A 6,000-nucleotide genomic window follows, 5' to 3' on the forward strand; every position below is an offset into this window, starting at 1 on the left:
TCCCACTTAAAAAGATGAGAGAGGCCTGTAATTTTCATCATAGGTACACTTCAACTATGACCGACAAAATGAGAAAAAAAATCCAGAAAATCACATTGTAGGATTTTTGAAGAATTTATTTGCAAATTATTGTGGAGTATTTGGTCAATAAAAAAAGTTTCTCAATATTTTGTTATATACCCTTTGTTGGCAATGACAGAGGTCAAACGTTTTCTGTAATTCCTCACAAGGTTTTCACACACTGTTGCTGGTATTTTGGCCCATTCCTCCATGCAGATCTCCTCTAGAGCAGTGATGTTTTGGGGCTGTTGCTGGGCAACACAGACTTTCAACTCCCTCCAAAGATTTTCTATGGGGTTGAGATCTGGAGACTGGCTAGGCCACTCCAGGACCTTGAAATGCTTCTTACGAAGCCACTCCTTCGTTGCCCGGGCGGTGTGTTTGGGATCATTGTCATGCTGAAAGACCCAGCTACGTTTCATCTTCAATGCCCTTGCTGATGGAAGGAGGTTTTCACTCAAAATCTCACAATACATGGCCCCATTCATTCTTTCCTTTACACGGATCAGTCATCCTGGTCCCTTTGCAGAAAAACAGCGCCAAAGCAGGATGTTTCCACCCCCATGCTATTTTGGTTTCATCTGACCATATGACATTCTCCCAATCTTCTTCTGGATCATCCAAATGCTCTCTAGCAAACTTCAAACGGGCCTGGACATGTACTGGCTTAAGCAGGGGGACACGTCTGGCACTGCAGGATTTGAGTCCCTGGTGGCGTAGTGTATTACTGATGGTAGGCTTTGTTACTTTGGTCCCAGCTCTCTGCACGTCATTCACTAGGTCCCCCCGTGTGGTTCTGGGATTTTTCCTGGAATTTTTGCTCACCGTTCTTGTGATCATTTTGACCCCACGGGGTGAGATCTTGCGTGGAGCCCCAGATCGAGGGAGATTATCAGTGGTATTGTATGTCTTCCATTTCCTAATAATTGCTCCCACAGTTGATTTCTTAAAACCAAGCTGCTTACCTATTGCAGATTGTCTTCCCAGCCTGGTGCAGGTCTACAATTTTGTTTCTGGTGTCCTTTGATGCCATCTCTGCGCTAGGGCTGTCACTGACCCGTCTCTCTCAGCTCTTTGGTCTTGGCCATAGTGGAGTTTGGAGTGTGACTGTTTGAGGTTGTGGACAGGTGCCTTTTATACTGATAACAAGTTCAAACAGGTGCCATTAATACAGGTAACGAGTGGAGGACAGAGGAGCCTCTTAAAGAAGAAGTTACAGGTCTGTGAGAGCCAGAAATCTTGCTTGTTTGTACGTGACCAAATACTTATTTTCCACCATAATTTGCAAATAAATTCATTAAAAATCCTACAATGTGATTTTCTGGATTCCTTTCCCTCATTTTGTATGTCATAGTTTGTAACGGTTTTTTAGGTGTGAAGGAGAGTCGGACCAAAATGCAGCGTGTAGATTGCGATCCATAATTTAATAAACAAACATAACACGAATCTAAATACAAACACTACAAAAAACAATAAACGTAACGAAAACCGAAACAGCCTATACTTGTGTAACCTAACACATAGACAGGAACAAGGACACTAAGGACAATCACCCACGACAAACTCAAAGAATATGGCTGCCTAAATATGGTTCCCAATCAGAGACAACGATAAACACCTGCCTCTGATTGAGAACCACTCCAGACAGCCATAGACTTTGCTAGATCACCCCACTAGCTACAATCCCAATATATACACACCACATACAAAAACCCATGCCACACCCTGGCCTGACCCAATACATGAAGATAAACACAAAATACTTCGACCAGGGCGTGACAGAACCCCCCCCCCCAAGGTGCGGACTCCCGAACGCACCTCAAAACAATAGGGAGGGTCCGGGTGGGCGTCTGTCCATGGTGGCGGCTCCGGCGCGGGACGTGGACCCCACTCAGTCAATGTCTTAGTCCCCTCTCCTCGCGTCCCTGGATAGTCCACCCTCGCCGCCGACCATGGCCTAGTAGTCCTCACCCAGAACCCCACTGGACTGAGGAGCAGATCGGGACTGAAGGGCAGCTCGGGACTGAGGAAGCTCGGGAGTGAGAGGAAGCTCTGGAGTGAGAGGAAGCTCGGGAGTGAGAGGAAGCTCAGGAGTGAGAGGAAGCTCAGGCAGGTAGATAAATCTACCAGATCCTGGCTGGCTGGTGGTTTCTGGCTGACTGGCAGATCCTGGCTGACTGGCGGATCTGGCGGATCCTGGCTGACTGGCGGATCCTGGCCGACTGGCAGATCCTGGCCGACTGGCAGATCCCGGCCGACTAGCAGATCTGGCAGATCCCGGCTGACTGGCGGATCTGGCGGATCCTGGCTGACTGGCGGATCTGGCGGATCCTGGCTGACTGGCGGATCCTGGCCGACTGGCAGATCCTGGCAGATCTGGAAGAGTCTGGTTGACTGGCAGATCTGGAAGAGTCTGGTTGACTGGCAGATCTGGAAGAGTCTGGTTGACTGGCAGATCTGGAAGAGTCTGGTTGACTGGCAGATCTGGAAGAGTCTGGTTGACTGGCAGATCTGGAAGAGTCTGGCTGACTGGCGGATCTGGAAGAGTCTGGCTGACTGGCGGATCTGGAAGAGTCTGGCTGACTGGCGAATCTGGAAGAGTCTGGCTGACTGGAAGAGTCTGGCTGACTGGCAGATCTGGAAGAGTCTGGCTGACTGGCAGATCTGGAAGAGTCTGGTTGACTGGCGGATCTGGAAGAGTCTGGTTGACTGGCAGATCTGGAAGAGTCTGGTTGACTGGCAGATCTGGAAGAGTCTGGCTGACTGGCGGATCTGGAAGAGTCTGGCTGACTGGAAGAGTCTGGCTGACTGGCAGATCTGGAAGAGTCTGGCTGACTGGCAGATCTGGAAGAGTCTGGTTGACTGGCGGATCTGGAAGAGTCTGGTTGACTGGCAGATCTGGAAGAGTCTGGTTGACTGGCAGATCTGGAAGAGTCTGGTTGACTGGCAGATCTGGAAGAGTCTGGCTGACTGGCGGATCTGGAAGAGTCTGGCTGACTGGCGAATCTGGAAGAGTCTGGCTGACTGGAAGAGTCTGGCTGACTGGCAGATCTGGAAGAGTCTGGCTGACTGGCAGATCTGGAAGAGTCTGGTTGACTGGCGGATCTGGAAGAGTCTGGTTGACTGGCAGATCTGGAAGAGTCTGGTTGACTGGCAGATCTGGAAGAGTCTGGTTGACTGGCAGATCTGGAAGAGTCTGGCTGACTGGCAGATCTGGAAGAGTCTGGTTGACTGGCGGATCTGGAAGAGTCTGGTTGACTGGCAGATCTGGAAGAGTCTGGTTGACTGGCAGATCTGGAAGAGTCTGGTTGACTGGCAGATCTGGAAGAGTCTGGCTGACTGGCAGATCTGGAAGAGTCTGGTTGACTGGCGGATCTGGAAGAGTCTGGTTGACTGGCAGATCTGGAAGAGTCTGGTTGACTGGCAGATCTGGAAGAGTCTGGTTGACTGGCAGATCTGGAAGAGTCTGGCTGACTGGCGGATCTGGAAGAGTCTGGCTGACTGGAAGAGTCTGGCTGACTGGCAGATCTGGAAGAGTCTGGCTGACTGGCAGATCTGGAAGAGTCTGGTTGACTGGCGGATCTGGCTCCAACTGGCGGTCTGGTTGACTGGCAGATCTGGAAGAGTCTGGTTGACTGGCAGATCTGGAAGAGTCTGGTTGACTGGCAGATCTGGAAGAGTCTGGTTGACTGGCGGATCCTGGCAGACTGAAAGATCTGGCTGCTCCATGCTGACTGGCGGCTCTGGCTGCTCCACGCTGACTGGCGGCTCTGGCTGCTCCATGTAGGCTGACAGCTCTGGCGGCTTCTTACAGACTAGCAGCTCCGGCAGCGCAGGAGAGGAGAAAGGCTCCGACAGCGCTGGAGAGGCAGGAGACTCCGACAGCGCAGGAGAGGCGAGGCGCACTGTAGGCCTGATGCGTGGTGCTGGCACTGGTGGTACTGAACCGAGGACACGCACAGGAAGCCTGGTGCGGGGAGCTGCTACCGGAGGGCTGGGGTGTGGAGGTGGTACTGGATAGACCGGACCGTGCAGGCGCACTGGAGCTCTTGAGCACTGAGCCTGCCCAACCTTACCTGGTGGAATACTCTCGGTCGCCCTGCCAGTGCGGCGAGGTGGAATAGCCCGCACTGGGCTATGCAGGCGAACCGGAGACACCGAGCGCAAGGCTGGTGCCATGTAAGCCGGCCCAAGGAGACGCACTGGAGACCAGATGTGTAGAGCCGGCTTCATGGCATTTGGCTCGACGCTCAATCTAGCCCGGCCGATACGCGGAGCTGGAATATACCGCACCGGGCTATGCACCCGCACTGGGGACACCGTGCGCACCACTGCATAACACGGTGCCTGCCCGGTCTCTCTAGCCCCCCGGTAACCACAGGAAGTTAGCGTAGGTCTCCTACCTAGCGTAGCCCTACTCCCTGTGAGCCCACCCCCAATAAACTTTTGGGGCTGACTCTCGGGCTTCCATCCGCTACGCCGTGCTGCCTCCTCATACCTGCGCCTCTCAGCTTTCGCCGCCTCCAGTTCTTCCTTGGGGCGGCGATATTCTCCAGGCTGAGCCCAGGGTCCTTTACCGTCCAGTTCGTCCTCCCATGTCCATTTCTCCAGGTAGTGCAGCCTCTCCCACTGCAGCTGCTGCTGCTCCTGCTGCTGCTGCCTCTGTTGCCTCTCCTGTGGCTCCTGCCTGTTGACACGCTGCTTGGTCCGTTTGTGGTGGGTGATTCTGTAACGGTTTTCTAGGTGTGAAGGAGAGTCGGACCAAAATGCAGCGTGTAGATTGCGATCCATAATTTAATAAACAAACGTAACACGAATCTAAATACAAACACTACAAAAAAACAATAAACGTAACGAAAACCGAAACAGCCTATACTTGTGTACACTAACACATAGACAGGAACAAGGACACTAAGGACAATCACCCACGACAAACTCAAAGAATATGGCTGCCTAAATATGGTTCCCAATCAGAGACAACGATAAACACCTGCCTCTGATTGAGAACCACTCCAGACAGCCATAGACTTTGCTAGATCACCCCACTAGCTACAATCCCAATATATACACACCACATACAAAAACCCATGCCACACCCTGGCCTGACCCAATACATGAAGACAAACACAAAATACTTCGACCAGGGCGTGACATAGTTGAAGTGTACCTATGATGACAATTACAGGCCTCTCTCATCTTTTTAAGTGGGAGAACTTGCACAATTGGTGGCTGACTAAATACTTTTTTGCCCCACTGTATATGATTCAACATGGAAAGTTTTGAAAAGTTCTACATAAAACATGCTATCAAGAACGACATTTATGGTAGGTGTTGACGGAGTTATTTATATACATTATTGCCAATTTATTTGTAAATTTTATGAAAGTATTGAAGTTAAGGTTGCCAAACATCCCAAAATATGAAAATTGACAGATGGAAGCAAAATCACAATTTTTGTCTGTGGTGCCTGGCCTTAATTAAAACTACAGATTTTCAATGTGTTTCAAGTCTGGAGATTGAGATGGCCGTCTACTTGTGCCAAGTTTCAGCCTCCTGGCAGAGGCAACCATGTTTTTGGCTAAAATGTCCTGGTACTTGGTAAAGTTTATGATGCAGTTGACCTTAACAACGACCCCAGGACAATGGAAGCAAAAATGCCCCATAAAATCAAAGATCCACCACTATGTTTTGCAGTAGGTATGGGGTTATTTTCTGTTCATGCATTCTCACTTCGGCTCCACTGGAGTGCGTGGCCAAAGAGCTCTATTTTCATGCTGTCCAACAAATGTAAATGCCCGGAGTTTGCTAAACGGCATTGGCACTTGGATTGGAACCCGTGCTTTGGTCAGATGACATGAAAATGGAGCAGTTTGACCAGGCACACCATTGGTGGGTTTCGAGTAGAAATTAAAATGCATAAGCAGAAAAGAACTCCATACC

The sequence above is a fragment of the Oncorhynchus nerka genome, linkage group LG22, assembly GCF_034236695.1.
Source record: "Oncorhynchus nerka isolate Pitt River linkage group LG22, Oner_Uvic_2.0, whole genome shotgun sequence".
Classification (NCBI taxonomy): domain Eukaryota; kingdom Metazoa; phylum Chordata; class Actinopteri; order Salmoniformes; family Salmonidae; genus Oncorhynchus; species Oncorhynchus nerka.